Consider the following 19,468-nt stretch of genomic DNA (forward strand, 5'->3'; position numbering starts at 1 on the left):
CTGTTCCAGCTGTCATTGCTCTTCAGGCCAGGTCATCTCCCTTCTAGGCTGTTCAAACAGCCTCCTAATTGGTCTCCACCTCTGGTCCTACCCCCTTCAACCCATGATCCTTCTAATAGCATCTTCTGTGTCTCTTTCTTGATTCTGAGTTTGTACTGACTCCCTGTTATCATCAGGATCCTCCAGTCTGAGTGCCTTAGATGGTGTGTGAGGTCTTCTGAGGTCTTTATCCTGCTCACTCCTTCAGCCAAATCCCCCACCTGCCATCACAAAGCTATTTTCCATGCTTCAAGACAGAGAATAGTGTGGCTTTTAGAGCTCCTGAGGCTTTTAGAGCTTCTTTTTTTTTGAGACAGAGTCTCGCTCTGTTGCCCAGGCTGGAGTGCAGTGGTGTGATCTCGGCTCACTGCAACCTCCACTTCCCAGGTTCAAGCAATTCTCCTGCCTCAGCCTCCTGAGTAGCTGGGACTACAGGCACATGCCACCAGGCCTGGCTAATTTTTGTTAGTAGAGACAGGGTTTCACCATGTTGGCCAGGCTGGTCTCGAACTCCTGAACTCCCGAACTTCCAAAGTGATCCACCTGCCTTGGCCTCCCAAAGTGCTGGGATTACAGGCGTAAGCCACCGTGCCCAGCCTTGAGGCCACACATCTCAGGCTTGGGTCTCAGCTTGCCAAACTGGAATTCTTGGGCCAGTAACTTAACATGCCTGTGCCTTGGTTTCTTCTTTTTCTTTCTTTCTTTCTTTCTTTTTTTTCTTTCTTTTTCTTTCTTTCTCTCTCTCTCCCTCTTTCTTTCTTTCTCTCTCTCTCCCTCTTTCTTTCTTTTTCTTTTTTTGAGACAGGATCTCACTCTGTCACCCAGGCTGGAGTGCAGTGGCAAGATCTTGGCTCACTGCAGCCTCAACCTCCCGGACTCAAGCAATCCTCCCACCTCAGCCCCCCAAGTAACTGGGACTACAGGCACGCACCACCAAGCCCGGATAATTTTTGTATTTTTTGTAGAGAAAGGGTTTTGCCATGTTGCCCAGGCTGGTCTCCAACTCCTGAGCTCAAGCAATCTGCCCGCCTCAGCCTCCCAAAGTGCTGGGATTACGGGCATGAGCCACCGCGCCCAGCACCGTGTGCCTCAGTTTCATCTTTTAAAAGTCCCACAAAAGTTGTGATGATTAAATTAATACTTTAAAAGTATCTATTAAAACAGTGCTTGAGCCCGGTGCGGTGGCTCACGCCTGTAATCCTAGCACTTTGGGAGGCCAAGGCGGGCAGGTTGCTTGAGCCCACGAATTCAAGACCAGCCTGGGCAACAGGACGAAACCCTGTCTCTACTAAAAACACAAAAATTAGTCAGACTTGGTGGCATGTGCCTGTAGTCCCAGCTACTCGGGAGGCTGAGGTGGGAGGATCACTTGAGCCCAAGAGGTCAAGGCTGCAGTGAGCTATGATTGCACCACTGCACTCTAGACTGGGGACACTTTGAAACACAATGTCAAAAAAATAAAAATAAAATAAATAAATGAAACAAACAAACAGTGCTTTGCACATCATTAGCTTTTCCTTCTTTAGTCCTTGTTCTTTCAGTCTCATTGATGCTGCCCGGAGTGCTCTCCCCCAGCCCACCTTCTCGTTTCCCTAGAAATTGTTATCCATCCCTTCCAGGCCTAGCTCAAGCATCATCTCCTCTGCACTGGCCTCCAAGCTGTCCCCCACACCACAGCCAGGTGAGTCCGCTGCTTTCTTCACTGCAGCCTTAAACTCCATCACCCCTAACCAGAGATCCTACTACACTGGATTTTCAATTATTTGATTATGTGTAATAGGAAAACATCTTGAAATACTAGTATTTGTCCGTTTCTTTTCCACACTTCCTTGTATGTGACCCTTTCCCTCGTCAGCCAGAGGCATTCCATTGCCTCAAGAATTAGTATTTTTATAGTAGGAATGCACAAAGGAAGGGGAAAAAACAACATTTAGTTTTTCAACTTCCAAACTAGACCTCAATGTGGTCACCCGCATGAATAATTTTGAAAGCCAAGTGCTCAGCTTTATGGAGAGAAAGGATTTTGAGAACCCAAAGAATGACCCTGAAGGAGGCAGAGTGTAAAGTTAATGCCTTAGAAGTGAGCTGGAAGGAGCCTAGAGGCGTGTCTGCCCCATCCTGCTCACAGGGAGGCTCGTTAGGGATAGCTCATGCTTGGAATAGGGACACGAGTTGATTTTGGAAGAGATCAGAGTGGCCTGAGATGGAAGCAAAGATGTGGAGAGGAGCAAAGTCAGCCTCAAGAGATGCCCAGCAGCAGGGCCGGTGCATTACGGCAGCCGAGCAATACCAGTAAGCATCCGTGGCCTCCAGTTAGCACAGCCGTCACCCGAGCTGAGAAGCCACAGTCACCGTCCTGCTCCTCACTTGCTGGGAAATTTTTCTTTTTCTTTTTCTTTTTTTTTTGAGCCCGAGTCTTGCTCTGTCACCCAGGCTGGAGTGCAGTGGCACGATCTCAGCTCACTGCAACCTCTGCCTCCCAGGTTCAAGCGATTCTTCTGCCTCAGTCTCCCAAGCAGCTGGGATTACAGGCACGCACCACCTCACCCAGCTAAATTTTTTTTTTCTTTTTTTTTTTAGTAGAGATGGGATTTCACCATGTTGGCCAGGCTGGTCTCAAACTCCTGGCCTCAGATGATCCGCCTGCCTTGGCCTCCCAAAGTGTTGGGATTACAGGCACCAGCCAAGTTTTTCTTTTGTCAGCTGCACACTGTTGCCCTTCAATCACCCAGCAGAGGTGATGCCCGCCCATGCCTGGCCCCTTCAGAACCATTTCCTGTGGACACTCACTTTTTCTTTTCTTTTCTTTTCCTTTCTTCTCTTCTCTTTTCTTTCTTCCCCCTCCCCTCCCCTCCCCTTCCCTTCTCTTTTCTTTCTTTTCTTTTCTTTTTTTGAGACAGAGTCTCGTTCTGTCACCCAGGCTGGAGTGTGATGGCACCATCTTGGCTCACTGCAATCTCCACCTCCCAGGTTCAAGGATTCTCCTGCCTCAGCATCCAAGTAGCTGGGATTACAGGTGCATGCCACTATGCCCAGCTATTTTTTGTATTTTTAGTAGAGACAGGGTTTCTCTATGTTGACCAGGCTGGTCTTGAACTCCTGACCTCACCCGCCTCAGCATCCCAAAGTGGTGGGATTACAGGCATGAGCCACTGCGCCTGGCCTGGACACTCACTTTTCATAACAGCTCAGGAGTCTTGTAAACTTCATGAAGAGTGGGATCTTGACACTGTCAATGCTGTGGGAAACAAAGTCTCCAGCACCTGAGTTTGGGAGAAACCAGACATGGAGACGATCCGTTTCACATGACCAGATGCCAAAGCCAGACTGAGCCTCTGCGGAGGCAGCAAGCACTGAGTTGGATTCATCTCTGTATCCTGAGTACATGGCTGGTACTTGGTGATTACTGTATTGAGAGAATGAATGAAAATCACAGTCTAGTGAGGAAAACAGACACATAAACAATTTTAAGACACCCTAAGTGCTGTGACAAGGGACTATAGCAATCACAGAGTGAACAGAAGAGGAAAAGGGCCCAGCAACACTGGGGATCTCCTGCAGCGACACCAGGACTAGCACACTGGTCTCTTTGCTGCCCAGGGCACCATTGGAGTAGATGCCCCTGGGGATGCCTGCCCAGCCCATAGGCTCTCCCTCGGCACCACGGGACTGGTCCCTGGCGGCCCCTCAGCCATGGGCTGTGGGTGCATGACCCAAATTGGGCAATGGGTTCCCTGTCCCATGATCTTGCTGTTGAGATTCAGAGAAGCCAGTGTGCTTCCTCTGGTTACTTGACCTGAGACCTGAGAGCCAGCCATGTATGGCCATGAGAGAACTGGGGGAAGTCGCGCTGCTAAGAGGTATAAGAGTGAAGCAGACATGCAGAAAGAGGGTAGATAGGAGACAGTGAGGCCCAGAGACGGAGAGGAGCTTCCGGGCTTCTCATTCTTCAGATCCTGGTTCTCAGGCCTCTTGAGGTCTGGCTGCCCCTACCCTTGGGTTCCATGTGCCATCTCTGAAGACGTGATTGAAAGCTCTCAGCTGGAGCTTACCTGAGTGAATTTCTGTTCTGTGCCACTGATTCTTGGTTAGCATTGTTCCCACTGATGGTCACCATCACGCTCAAGATCACAGCAGACATTTCCATAGCCCTCACCACGTGCAAGACTGTTCTGAGAGCTTTACATGTAACGACCCATTAAATCCTCGTAATAGTCCCATGAGGTAGGACAACTATCATCCCCATTTTTACATTTTCTTCTTCTTTTGTCCTCGTTTTTCAATAAAGAGATGGAGCTAAAGAGAAGATAAGTAGTAACTTGTTCATGGACATACAGCTAATAAGTGTATGAGCTCATATTCAGCATTGCAGTTTTATCACATTTTATTGAGCAAAAGTTTGTACATATTTTTTAATTGGAAGAATGCAGTTCTAAATGCCAAGCACCAAGAGGGCCCTGAGTGAGTCCCTTCTCCTGTCTAGGCTCAGGATCCTTGCCAGAAGCATGAGGCCAGGTGGGCTGGGAAGCAGCCTGCTCAGCCCGCCCAACACATTTTGCCTCTCACTTTCCCGGGCCTGGCAGCGGAAGCGCGGGAAGGAGCTGCTGGGCCAGGTACAGGGCTTGGCGGCAAAGTGGGTTGTGCAGCGGGAGGCCAGAGCCGCGCCCTGGCACCTGGCAGGCAGCCCAGCCCCACCGTTGAGAAAATACCTACAACAAAGGCATCCTCCCACCAACAAAGGCGTCTTCCCACCAACAAAGGCGTCCTCCCACCACACTGGCCGCCTCTCCTTGTCCCTGCAACTCCTTGGCTGAGGAATCTGACTTCTGGGCCAGGCCAGGTTGGGTCCTTACATGGCCTCAGGAGGCTACAGAGAGGCCTTGGGGCCCAGCCGGGAACACCTTCCTTGGCTCTCCTGGGTGGGCGTCCCAGAGAGTGGTCCTGGTTCACTCCACATTGCATAGACTCCAGGCCAACTGCCACCCGGGCACGGTGCTGCACTTCCTGAGCCTCCGAACACTGCCATCCTCCTCCATGATGTCCGAGGCAGGTGGCTTCACAGATCTAGGTCCTGGAATCCCCCCAGCCAGGAGCTCCCCTTCAGAGCAGTGGCTTGTCTTATGTGCACTCTGGACACAGGTGTGTCTGTGGTGAACAAGAAATGGCCCTGCAAAGGAATTTGGACATAATCCACAATGGGCGTTTGGGAGAGTCAGTCTGGACTGGGGCCTGGGAGAATGAAAAGTCAGGAGCCCCTGAGACTCCAAGAGTGTTGGCGTGGGTCTTGGCGGACGTATCTTAAGCAAAGCACTAGAAGCTCCTCTGAGAGGTCCAGCCTCCTGAGGTGGTAGCCCATGGCCAATTCCATCCCTCCTTCTCCTGAGCAACACCTGAAGGCCATGGGTTTGGGGAAAAGACCAGCTCGCTGCAACTCTTTCATTCAAATAGCAACTGGCCCTGGAGCTCCAGGCCAACATCAAGCCTTGCTCCACCCCTGCGCTTTAGGGACTGTTGCCATCAGGGCACTGCCAACCTACGTGGTGCTCATGATGACTCAGAAAAAGAAGCTGTTTCCTCTAGGCTGATACAGCCCTGCTCCAGCCCCCAGCAGTGCCAAGTGGAGCAGGGTGTGGACTGGCCTTCAACCCCGCTCGCCTCTCCTCTATATGGTCTTGGGCAGACCCATCCTGCACTGTCTTATGCAGGTGCAATGCCTATTAGGATAATCCCAAACATGACCCTGGGCCCCTGATCCCCAGGCCAAACCCCACCCCCTGAACTGGATATTCCCTGGGCTGACAAAAGGAGTTCGGCCAGGGAAGGCTCCTCTTCATTGGCCCAAACCAGCTTCAGACAGCGGGGCAAGGATGTAGGAGCCCTCTTCCCAGCAGAACCCCCGGCCCTGGAGTGGCCCCAGATGAGGGAGCTCCCATCTGTGTGGGTAGCCCCGAGGCTATCCGGAGGGCAGGATGCTGCGCAGGGGAGGAACGGACCTCCATTATGTGATTCTGGGTGGAAGGTAAACAAACCCTGGTTAGGCAGAGGTGGCACAAGCCCACAGCCTTGGGCTCAGCCTTCTGTCTCCCAAGCTCACTGCTCAGTGCCCAGTCCCAGGAAGCCCACAGGCTCTAGGCCTAGTCTGCCTCAATTTCCATTTGTTCCGCCCCCTCATGCACCTCAGGGCCCAGGGTGGCACCAGTGCCCACCACAGAACCAGGCTCAGAGCACACGTGGCACAAATGCTCATGGGATGAATGACTGACTAAAAGAATCATCCAGGCTGGGTGGGCATGGTGGCTCAAGCCTGTAATCCCAGCACTTTGGGAGGCCAAGGCAGGAGGACCACTTGAGTCCAGGAGTTCAAGACCAGCCTGGGCAACATAGCAAGACCCTATCTCTACAAAAAAATTAAAAATCAGCCAGGTGTGGTGGTGGATGCTTGTAGTCCAGATACTTGGGAAGCTGAGCCCAAGAGGTCAAGTCTGCAGGGAGCCATGATTGCACCACTGCACTCCAGCTTGGGCGACAGAGCAAGACCCTGTCTACAAAAAAGAATCATCCAAAGGAAGAGGGCGCTCCTGAGGCAGGTGTGGGCATGGGCACCATAGCCCGTAGCCGCAGCTCCTCCACTCCTGGCTTGGGCCTCTAAGCCTCACTTCCTCTCCCGTAGAACACTCATGAGACACACCTGCCTCGTGTGGGCCTGGGCAGCTTGCTATTACTAATAAAACAGCAGCAACACAGGACGGCTTCACTTCCTGAAACTCCCTCTGTCACGTGCTTTGCATGAATCCTCATACCGTCTCACCAGGGGCGCTCTCCCCGGTTCACCAGTGACTTGGTGACAGCCAGCGTTGCTCAGGAAGCGGCAGCCGTGTCCTTTCTGTGTGCAGTGGGGTGTGGGTTGTGTGGAGCCGCGGTGTCTGTGGAGTTCACAGGCTGGGGTCGGAATCCATGGCCCCCATCACCGCTGCCATCCCCCAGGTGCTGGGGTGACCTGATCCAGGGTTGGGGTCTAAGCTGCTGTGGTGTTGGAGTCTTGGGCTCTGGCCCACGTCCGCCTCTGATTGGTTCTACCACCTGAGCTGGTCACTGTCCCTCCATGGGCCTCAGCTTACCCTATGGTAAAGTGAGAACTAGGAGGTCAGACTCCTTGATCACCAAGATCTCTGACCACAGCCAAGGTTGAGGGAAGCGCAGGAAAACGTGGGTCCCGTTCAAATTCCCGGCCTCTCTCTGCCCCCTGGTGGACACAAACAGCCTAGCATCTCGGGGGAGATGACGGTGGGAACCAAGTGGTTCCCAGGGACTTGAGGGCTGGCTTGTGACCTCTGCTAAGACTCTCACCGCTGAGTCACAGTCCCCATCTGTTAGATGGGGGTGACAATAGAACCAACACTATTAGGATGTTTTGAGGATTAAGTGCTGTGACAAATGGGAAACACTTGCTACTGAGCCACGCACAAAGTGCCCAATAAATGTTAGTCATCACTCTCACCCCGCCTTCTCCCTAACCTCCATATCCCATCAGTCACCAAGTGCTGCTGCTTCTTGCCCCTCTCGCACCCCCTGCATCCCTAGATGAGGTCACATCATCTCCCTCCTGGATTCCTCCAAGGTTCACCACCTTCTCCCCAACCCCTCCAGCCATCCTGTGCCCCCACTCAGGGACCTCAGCTGTCCACTCCACAAGCCCAGACCTGAAAATGCCCCACTGTAGTCAATTGTCCAAGTGCCTCAGCCCTGTCCTCAGGGACCCTGCCCCACCCCCAATCAGCCTTGGTCACCCTGCGCCTTTCTGTTCCCTGTATTCTGACCACACTCAGCTCCCAGCACCCTCTACTCAGGCCCAGTGCCTGCCTCCCAGGCAAGTCCAATTAAGGGATGCCTGATTAGTCTTTGCTTCCTTCCCCCTCCCCTAGCTCTGCAGGAGCCCAGAACCTCCCTAGGCCTCAGTTTCCTTATCTGCCAAATTGGACTGCAGGAGGATGAAAAGAGAGAATATGCTGAAGTACCTGGCCTAGAGTAGCCACTCCACAGAGGCAGGTGCCTGCAGCTGGGATGGAGGGTTCAGCTCTGTCACAGCATATCAGGAAATCATAACCTGCCATTTAGAAGGTGAGGGGTGAGATATAAAGAGAGCTCCAAGGCCCTACTGCAGACCCAACCCTGGCAGTAGTGTGCTCTGAGCAGTGAGTACAGACGCGACCTCCAGGCACAGCACAGAGCTGAGTTAGCCTCCTCCATGTGATCTCTCTCTCTCCATCCGCTGCAGGACCAGGTGTTCTCCACCTGGCTCAGTGGCTCCAGGGAGCAGGACAGGGACTAAAGTGCTGACAGCCCTGACTGTGATTTAGGAGGAGGGAGGCACATGAAATGAGGCAGACCCCTTCTGAACCTCTGTCAGGGCTGGGGTCAGAGATACAGACTGGAGTCCTAAGGGCCTGTACCCAAAGTCTGGGAGCCAAAGAGGGGGAGCCCTCAGTGGTCCTCCAGTTTATTTGGGGAAACTGAGGTGGGAATTGGGAAAATAAGTTCCTTAGGGTTACACAGAGCCTTCATTAACTCAACACATTTTTTCTTCTACTTAATATTTTGGCTAAGTAATATATTCGCGTCATTCAAGAAATCAACTATTTCTTCAAAGAATTGATATCCCTTAAGAAGTCTCAGCTGGGCACGGTGGCTCACACCTGTAATCCTAATAATTTCGGAGGCCAAGGCGGGAGGATTACTTGAGTCCATGAGTTCAAGACCAGCCTGGGCAATATAGTGAGACCTTGTCTCTAAAAAATGAGCAAAAAATTAGCCAGGTGTGGTGGCATGTGCCTGTAGTCCCAACTACTCAGGAGGCTGAGGTGGAAGGATCGCTGGACCCTGGGAGGTCAAGACTGTAGAGAGCCACAATCGTGTCACCACACTCCAGCCTGGGCAACAGTGAGCCCTTGTCTCAAAATAAACAAAGTCTCCCTGCTACTTCTACTTCTATCTTTATTCCATTGTCCACCTCATCCATCCACTGTAAGTCAATTTTATTAGTTTCCTAGGTGTCTATTTCATATAAATAAAGCAAGTATCAAATTTTATTCCACCCTTTTACTCAAAGGAGAGTATACTCTGTTCTGCATCTTGCCTTTTTCATTTAACAATGTATTTTATAGCTTATGTCAGTCCATAAAGAGCTTTCTTGTCTTGTGTGTGTGTGGAGTTTGTTTGTTTGTCAGCTGCCTAGTATTCCATGGTGAGGATGTTCTGTAGTTAATTTCACCAGTCCCTTCCTTAGTAATAGACATTTGAATTGTTTCCAGACTGACGCTATCACAAACCATCCTGTGATGAATAACCTTATGCACACAGGGCTGATGACTGGGCAGAATATCAGAGCATGCTGCACTAGTTTTTGAGTTTTTTGTTTGTTTTTTTGAAGACGGGTCTAACTCTAAATAAGAGTCTGATCTGCTGACCTAGGAGTTGTGCCATCTCATTGGCTGTGGTAGCTAAAGGAAAGGAGAGACTTTTTTTTTTTTTTTTTTTTTTTGAGACAGTCTCACTCTGTCGCCAGGCTGGAGTGCAGTGGCGCGATCTCGGCTCACTGCAACCTCCGCCTCCCAGGTTCAAGGGATTCTTCTGCCTCAGCCTCCTGAGTAGCGGGGACTACAGGCACGCACCACCATGCCCAGCTAATTTTTGTAGTTTTAGTAGAGACGGGGTTTCACCATGTTGGCCTGGATGGTCTCGATCTCTTGACTTCGTGATCCGCCTGCCTCGGCCTCTCAAAGTGCTGGGATTACAGGCGTGAGTCACGGCGCCCGGCCAAAAGGATAGACTTCTAATCATTGTCTCTAGAGCATGGTATCCTGTTGATAAGGAGCATAACTCATAGTATTATAGGGAACCAGGAGTCCGTGTATACACTCGCTGGGACTGTCCTCTTCACCCAGGGACCAAGCAAGGGAAACATGATCCAAGAGGCAGTGTCATTGTCAATAATTATAGATTATAGGTGAGCCAGAAAGCAACCCTCTTCCCTAATAAAAAGATATTCTGGTAGGGTGTAGTGGCTCACGCCTATAATCCCAGCACTGTGGGAAGCTGAGGCGGGCGGATCACTTGAGGTCAGGAGTTCGAGACCAGCCTGGCCAACATGGTGAAACCTTGTCTCTACTATAAATACAAAAAAATTAGCCGGGTGTGGTGGCGCATGCCTGTAATCCCAGCTACTCGGAAGGCTGAGGCAGGAGGCAGGGATGCCTCCAAGTCCCTTGAACCTGGGAGGCAGAGGTTGCAGTGAACCAAGATTTTGCCATTGCACCCAGCCTGGGCAAGAGAGCAAGACTCCATCTCAAAAAAAAAAAAAAAAAAAAAGAATTGGTGGGGGCCGGGCGCAGTGGCTCACACCTGTAATCCCAGCACTTTGGGAGGCCGAGGCAGGTGGACCACCTGGGGTCAGGAGTTTGAGACCAGCCTGACCAACAAGGTGAAACCCCGTCTCTACTAAAAATACAAAAATTAGCTGGGCATAATGGCCTGTAGTCCCAGCTACTCGGGAGGCTGAGACAGGAGAATTGCTTGAACCCGGGAGGTGGAGGTTGCGGTGAGCTGAGATCCTGACACTGCACTCCAGCCTGGGCGACAGAGCGAGACTCCATCTCAAAAAAAAAAAAAAAAATATATATATATATATACACACACACACACACACACACACACATATATACACACACACATATATATACACACATATATATACACACATATATATATACACACACATATATATACACACACACACACATATATATATATATACACACACATATATATATATTCCATGGCCCACTCTCCCCAACATACAAACGTATGCCTCCAAGTCCCTTGGGGTGGTGTTGCGGGTCCATATGGTGGCTGTACAGACAGTGGGTTGCAGCACAGCTGAAGAACTGACCTGGCATCTTTTCAGCAAGCAGTGAACACACGAGTCCCCCTCCTCCAGGGATGGGCAGTTGCATGGCAGTCATGCTCAGGTGCCCTGATCTACTTAGTGGCCTATGTGAATAGTTACAGGACCTGCTCACTGTTACAGGATGATAAGCCTTGAAGTTTGGCACACTTAGCAAGGACTGACAGGAACACTCAGCACCCATGGCAGACTACCTTTCCTAACAGAGACATAGAGATTCTGCGAGGTCTAACTCACACATACTTGAATTCCAAGGATACAAGTGGAGGACAGAAATGAGGCAGAAGTGATAAGTTGAAGAGCACGGCCAAGAATTTTCCAAAACAGGTAAAAATCATCAAACCACAGTTAAACAAGAAGACTTTTGGAGGCTGGTGCAGTGGCTCACACCTGTAATCCCAGCACTTTGGGAGGCTGAGGAGGGCGGAACATGAGGTCAGGAGATCGAGACCATCCCGGCTAACACCGTGAAACCCCGTCTCTACTAAAAATACAAAAAAATTAGCCGGGCTTGGTGGCGGGCGCCTGTAGTCCCAGCTACTCGGGAGGCTGAGGCAGAAGAATGGCGTGAACCAATGGGAGAAGAATGGGAGAACCAATGACGTGAAGAATGGGAGGCGGAGCTTGCAGTGAGCTGAAATCGCGCCACTGCACTCGAGCCTGGGCAACAGAGTGAGACTCCATCTCAAAAAATAAATAAATAAATAAATATAAATATAAATAAGTTAGCCACGCGTGGTGGACACGCATGTGGTTCCAGTTACTTCAGAGGCTGAGGCAAGAAGATCACTTGAGCCCAGGAGGGAAATGCTGCAGTGAGCCGGTGTTTGAGCCACTGCACTCCATCCTGGTCAATGGAGTGAGACCCTATCTCAAACAACAACAACAACAACAAATTGCTGGGCATGGTGGCTCATACCTGTAATCCTAGCACTTTGGGAGGCCGAGGCAGTCGGATCACTTGAGTCCAGGAGTTTGAGACCACCCTGGGCAATATGGTGAAACCCCGTCTCTACTAAAAATATAAAAATTAGCCATGCGTGGTGGCACGTGCCTATGGTCCCAGCTACTCAGGAGGCTGAGGCACAAGAATCGTTTGAACCCGGGAGGTGGAGGTTGCAGTGAACCAAGGTCTCTCCACTGCACTCCAGCCTGGGCAACAGAGCGAAACTCTGTCAAAAATAAAAGAAAAAAGAAAAAGAAAGAAGAAAGGAAAGAAAGAAGGAAGGAAGGAAGGAAGGAAGAAAGGAAGGAAGGAAAGAAGCCTTATGAATTATAACAGGATTAAAAGAAAAGTATACCTATGCACATCAGAGTAAAATGGCCAAAAACCAAAGACAATTTTTTCTTTTTTGATACAGGGTCTCACTCTGTTGCCCAGGCTGGAGTGCAGTGGTACAGCCGTGGCTCACTGCAGCCTCCACCTCCCAGACTCATGTGATCCTCCCACCTCAGCCTCCTGAGTAGCTGGGACTACAGGCACATGCTGCCACGCCTGGCTAATTTTTTTTGTGTTCCACACCCGGCTAATTTTTTTGTATTTTTTGTACAGACAGGTTTTCAACATGTTGCCCAGGCTGATCTTGAACTCCTGGGCACAAGCCATCCACCTGCCTCAGCCTCCCAAAGTGCTGAGATTACAGGCATGAGCCACCACGCCTGGCTGGATGAAATTTTAAAAGCAGTCAGAGAAAAGGGCAGTTTTACCTTCAAAGGAAGACTAGACTAACAGCTGACTTTTCAACAAAAATGATGCAAGCCAGGAGACACTGAATAATATGCAGTTGTCCCTCAGTATGTGTGGGGGATTTGTTTCAGAACAGATTTTATATAAGGGACTTGATCATCCATGGATACCAAACTCTTGATATGTTGCCCAGACTGGCCTCAAACTCCTGGGCTCAAATCATCCTCTACCTCAGCCTCCCAGAGTGCTGGGATTATAGGCATGAACCACTACACCCAGATTGTATTGTGTTTTTTATTTATATTATTTTTTATTGTTGTATTGTTATTTTTTAAAATTATTTTTCCCCAACTTTTTTTTTTTTTTTTTTTGAGGTGGAATCTTGCTCTGTCGCCCAGGCTGGAGTGCAGTGGTGCGATCTTGGTTCACTGCAACCTCCACCTCCCTGGTTCAAGCAATTCTCCTGCCTCTGTCTCCCGAGGAGCTGGGATTACAGGCGCCCGCCACCACCCCCAGCTAATTTTTGTAGTTTTAGTAGTGACAAGGTTTCACCATGTTGGCCAGGCTGGTCTCAAACTCCTGACCTCAGGGGATCTGCCCACCTTGGCCTACCAAAGTGTTGGCATTACAGGTGTGAACCACTGTGCCTGGCCTCCCCAAATATTTTGGATCCATAGTTGGTTGAATCTGTAGATGCAGAATCCCGGTAGAGAAGGCCAATGTACTCAAAGGGCTTAAAGAAAATCGCTGCCTGTCTAGAACTCTATACTCGGCAAAAACATCCTTTAAAAATTAAGGTAACATAAGGCTTTTTCAGACAAAAAATTAAAAAGATAGTTCTTTCCAGCAGCCCTATATTGAAGGAAATACCATAGGGTGCTTTTCTGTCGGAAAGAAAATAACCCCAGATGGAAGCTCAAAAATGTAAGAACGACTAAAAAACAATGAAAATGGCTGGCTGCAGTGGCTCACACCTGTAACCCCAGCACTTTGGGAGGCCGAGGCGGGTGGATCACCTGAGGCCAGGATTTCGAGACCAGCCTGGCCAACATGGTGAAACCCCGTCTCTACTAAAAATACAAAAATTAGCCGGGCATGGTGGTGGACGCCTGTAATCCCAGTTACCCAGGAGGCTGAGGCAGGAGAATCACTGGAACCCAGGAGGCGGAGGCTGCAGTGAGCCGAGATCACGCCACTGCACTCCAGCCTGGGCAACACAGCAAGACTCCATCTCAACAACAACAAAAAATAGATCTAGATGTGTATGTGTCTGAACACACACGTTGACGTATTTCCTTGTTCTGTCTGCTGAGACTGCCTGGAATCAGTGGCACTCTGGCAGCACTGAACATCTTTGGCGCCCATTATAGATGGCATTCTTAGTGCTGGACTAGGGCTCCTTGTAGAAACGGCTGACTGCAGGGCTGGAGCAAGAAATGTACAAGATGAACCTAGAATATCTTGCTGTGCCAGGAAATAAATAAATGCTCAAAGAATTATGAAGACACACTAAAGGGCGCAGCTGCCAACTTGAAGCATCTTCCACTGGCCAAATCTAAGATAGTATGACCTTCAAAATAGGTATCAAGTAATGGATTGTAGTTCATTGAGAAAAATAGGAATCCACGTGTTTATATAATATAAATAGATAAATGAATAAATACATTGGGGAGAATGGAAAGCTCTATTTTGTCATAGAATAAGAATATTAACTAATAAATGTAGAAAAATGTTGAAATTAGAAAAATCTTGGCCTAGAACAGTGGTTCACACCTGTAATCCCAGCACTTTGGGAGGCCAAGGTGGGTGGATCACCTGAGGTCAGGAGTTCGAGACCAGCCTGACCAATATGGTGAAACCCCATCTCTAGTAAAAATACAAAAATTAGCTGGCTGTGGTGGTGGGTGCATGTAATCCCAGCTACTGGGGAGGCTGAGGCAGGAAGACTGCTTGAACCCGGGAGGCAGAGGTTGCAGTGAGCCGAGATTGTGCGACTGCACTCCAGCCTGGGCAACAGAGTGAGACTCTGTCTCAAAAAATAAAAATAAAAATAAAAAAAAGAAAAATCTTCACTTGGCAACCATCGTAGTAATAATTGATTTAGGTTGAAACTGGGTGAAGAAACTTTGATATGGAACAGGATATTTTTATAGTCTCAGAACATCTCCCCACGAAATATTTATTCATTACTCATCACTTAACAAGTATTAAATACTGTTAACTTTCCAGTGGAGAAACCTGGCAGACATCATCTTAGCCAAGTGGTAAACATTAACATCAGCAGTAATGGGACAAGTTGACATTGTGTGACTCCTAATATGGTACACTGAGAAGAACATCGCATCGTTTCTGTGGTATTCCTACCAAAGATGCATAAATCATGAGGAAACAGCAGACAAATCCAAACTGAAGACAACCTACAAAGTCATTGACCTGTATTTTTCAAAAATCATGGCCAGAGAAGGGAAGCCTGAAGAATTGTTCTAGGATAAATTAGACTGAAGAGACTCCTTGGAGGCGACTGAATTGGATCCTGGGCCTGTAAAGGTAATTTGGGGGACAATTAGTGTAATTTGTTGTTGTTGTTGCTTGCTTTTTAGGGTTTTTTGAGACAGGAACTCACTCTGTCACCCAGGCTTGAGTGCAGTGGCGTGATCTCGGCTTACTGCAACCTCTGCTTCCTGGGCTCAAGCGATCCTCCCATCTCAGCCTCCCAAGTAGCTGGGACTACAGGTGTGCACCACCACGTCCAGCTAATTTTTCTGTATTCTTTGTAGAGACAAGGTTTTACCACGTCTCCCAGGTTGGTCTTGAACTCCTAGGCTTAAGTGATCCGCCTGCCTTGGCCTCCCAAAGTGCTGGGCTTACAGGCATAAGTCACCACGCCCAGCCAATTGGTGTAATTTGAATGGAGTTAATGCATTAGTTTATATGGTTAAATAGTAGTATTTTATCAGTATTAATTTTCTGGTTCTGATTTTGTAAGGGTAATGTAGGAGAGTGTAATTTTTTTTTTAAATACATACTGAAGTATTAAGAGTAATGGGGCATAATATATACAATTTACTTTCAAATGGGTTGGAAAAATTACATATACTAATATATATTATATATAAGGGATAGATAGAATAAAGCAAATGAGTAATCTAAGGGAAGAGTGTATGGATGGTCTTAGAACTATTTCAAAACTTCTGCAAGTTTGAAATTATTTCAAACTAAAACGTTTATAAGAAAGTGAATCAATAAAAAAGACATATTATGCAAATACCAACCAAACAATGCTGTTATAACTATATTAATATCAGAAAAAGTAGACTTTAAGGCAAAAATAATTATTAGAAATAAAGAGAGCCGGGTGCAGTGGCTCACACTTGTAATCCCAGCACTTTGGGAGGCCGAGGCCGGCGGATCACGAGGTCAGGAGATTGAGACCATCCTGGCTAACACAGTGAAACCCCTGTCTCTACTAAAAATACAAAAAAGTTAGCCAGGCGAGGTGGCGGGTGCCTGTAGTCCCAGCTACTCTGGAGGCTGAGGCAGGAGAATGGCGTGAACCCGGAAGGCGGAGCCTGCAGTGAGCCGAGATTGCGCCACTGCACTCCAGCCTGGGCGACAGAGCAAGACTCCGTCCCCCTCAAAAAAAAAAAAAAAAAAAAAAGAAAGAAAGAGAGACGGCCGGGCGAGGTGGCTCACGCTTGTAATCCCAGCACTTTGGGAGGCCGAGGCGGGTGGATCACGAGGTCAGGAGTTCCAGACCAGCCCAGCCAACACAGTGAAACTCTGTCTCTGCTAAAAATACAAAAATTAGCTGGGCGTGGTGGTGGGCACCTGTAATCCCAGCTACTCAGGAGGCTGAGGCAGAAGAATCGCTTGAACCCGGGAGGTGGAGGTTGCAGTGAGCCGAGATCACGCCACTGCACTCCAGCCTGGGCGACAGAGCTAGACCCCCTCTCAAAAATAAATAAATAAATAAATAAATAAATAAATAAATAAATAAAGAGAGACACTTCATTAAAAAAAGTTCAACCCATCAAAAGATGAACTAATTCTAAGCCAAGCATGGTGGCATGTGCTGTAGTTCCAGCTACTCCAGAGGCTGAGTTGGGACGATCCCTTGAGCTCAGAAATAAGACCAGATCAGCCTAGGCAGGGAGACATCATCTCTAAAAAAAGTAAAATTAAAAAAAGATAAAATAACTCTAAACTTAGATTCTCCAACAACATAGCCTCAAAATACTTAAAGCAAAAACTGACAGAACTCAAAAAAGAAATAGACAAATTCAAAACCACAATGGGAAATTTTAACATACTTCTCAATAATGGGTCAAAAAATTAGCCAGGTGTGGTGGCACATGCCTGTAGTCCCAGCTGCCCAGGAGGCTGAGGTGGGAGGATTGCTTAAGCTTGGGAAGTCGAGGCTGTGGTGAGTCATGACCACACCACTGCGCTCTAGCTTGGGTGACAGAGCAAGACTCTCAATAAAAAAGAAAGAAGAAAGGAAGGAAGGAAAGAAAGAAAAGGAAAGGAAAGAGGGAAAAAGGGACACAAAAAAAGAAATGTCAGAAATGAAAAGGGAGAAATCACTATAGATCCTACAGATGATGGTAACTCATACATTTCTGGTAGAATTGTAAATGCGTACTAGCATTCTAGAAATCAGTTTGGTATTGTTTACTAAAGTTGAAGGTATACATATCCTGTCACCCAAAGTTTTATTCTTAGGTGTACAGCCAAGAGACACATATGCACTTTTGGGGAAAAAAACCCTCAAATATTTATTAATAGTACAATGTATAAGTGAAAAATACTATGCAGCAATGAAAACAAACTACTGTTTTATGCAATAGCATGGATGATGCTCACAAACCTATTATTGAGTAAAACAAAACAAAAAAAAACTTACCCCCCAAAATATATACTGTATGATTCTACTTACATAAAGTTCAAAAATAGAAAAAAAATAGTGTTTGGTATTTGAAGTCAGGGAAATCAACAAGAGGTGACAAAACACTTATCCTCAGGACTAGCAAGAACAGAAAAGTGTTATTACTCCTAAGCCTAAAGGAACAAGGGGAGAAGATGTCGCTAGAATCCTACATAAGAGATGACACCTGGATGGACTTATGACCTTTAAGTAGAGGACAGGGAGGGATCTGGGGAAATGAATACCCTGATCTCTTTTTCCTCCCATGCTTGTCTTCTGCCAGTGCTCCCCGTTGGTCAAGCCCAATCAGAAGCTGGAGAGTAGGAAGTCCATTTCCTGCAGCTTATAAAGGTTGGCTTCCAGGAACACAGAACAAGATGGAGAAGAATAAATAATGGATCTGGAGGAGAAAACAGAGAACACTGGAGTAGTATTAAATCTGGAAGAAAAATTATTGGATTGTCTAATAAATTTTACAAAAAATGTAGTTATTTGATAACAAAAGTAAACCATATAATAAACTTTTAAATTTTTCCAAGGTATTATTGACTCCTGAAACTTGGCCAGATGGTGCTTGCAAAATTCTATGGGTTCAGGTAAAAAAAGATTACTACAATTAAGCAAATTAATTAAATATGACATTCAAATTAATCATCTTGGCCAGGCACAATGACTCACACCTATAATCCCAGCACTTTGGGAGGCTGAGGCAGGAGGATCGCTTGAGCCTAGGGTTTGAGACCAGACTGGGCAATAGAGTGAGACCTCATATCTACAAAAAGTTTAAAAATTAGCTGAGTGTGCTGGTGCATGCCTGTGATTCAGGACTCAGGTGATGCCACCTCCTCAGAGGACCTTCCCTGAGCAACCCATCTGGAGTAGAACCCCCACCTCAAGCTGGGCGTGGTGACTCAGGCCTGTAATCCCAGCACTTTGGGAGCCAAAAGCAGGCAGATCACTTGAGGTTAAGAGTTCGAGGCCAGCCTGGCCAACATGGCGAAACCCAGTCTCTCCTAAAAATACAAAAATTAACTGGGTGTGGTGACGTGTGCCTGTAGTCTCAGCAACTCAGGAGGGTGAGGCAGAAGAATCGCTTAAACCCGGGAGGCAGAGGTTGCAGTGACCCAAGATTGCACCACAGCACTCTAGCACTCTGTTGCACTCCAGGCAACAGAGCAAGACTCCGTTTAAAAAAAAAAAAATCTTCAGAGCAATGGAAAGGTATCAAAGGATTGCTTGTTGGGGAGAAGTATAACCTTATTTGCGTTTGAAAACAAGTACCCCTGCAACCATCTCCTAACTCTTCTCCCTCCACACAGTCTCATCTCCTGCCAATGAATAGTGCAAAGTTCCAGAGAAGCCTGGAGGGATGGAATTCTGAGCACAGAAGGAGCATCTTTCAGCAGTGAGAAGGAAAGGAGGATTAGGCAGCTATAACATTAGGTGATCTGCTGAGAGCGAGGAGCTAGAAGGGAAGCTTGAAGTCTGAGGACAGTGCAACTAAACATCAAAATGCACTGGAATTGTCTAACGGCATTGAGGTTGGTGACTGAATTTATAGTGTTACTTACACTCCCAGTAGTTCTTAAAAAATGCTTCCTGGCCTGGCTGTAAGCATAAAGGAGATGCATAGTTAGGTTCATCTAGAGTTTGGAGGGTTTGTTTTGTTTTGTTTCTTGAAACAGAGTCAGGCCGGGCACGGTTGCTCATGCCTGTAATCCCAGCACTTTGGGAGGCCGAGGCGGGCAGATCATGAGGTCAGGAGATCGAGAGCATCCTGGCTAATGCAGTGAAACCCCGTCTGTAATAAAAATACAAAAAATTAGCCGGGCGAGGTGGCAGGTGCCTGTAGTCCCAG

General features: G+C 47.9%; 1 long non-coding RNA gene across 1 annotated transcript; it reads left to right on the plus strand.

Annotated features, from left to right (window-relative positions):
- The first annotated feature begins 14,682 nt into the window (after window positions 1-14,682).
- LOC107973904 (uncharacterized) lies at window positions 14,683-18,144 on the plus strand. The gene is made up of 2 exons (XR_001716417.2): window positions 14,683-15,233; window positions 17,894-18,144. It is a non-coding gene; the product is annotated as an uncharacterized LOC107973904 (long non-coding RNA).
- Window positions 18,145-19,468: the final 1,324 nt, after the last annotated feature.

The sequence above is a fragment of the Pan troglodytes genome, chromosome 1 (assembly GCF_028858775.2).
Source record: "Pan troglodytes isolate AG18354 chromosome 1, NHGRI_mPanTro3-v2.0_pri, whole genome shotgun sequence".
Taxonomy (NCBI): Eukaryota; Metazoa; Chordata; class Mammalia; order Primates; family Hominidae; genus Pan; species Pan troglodytes.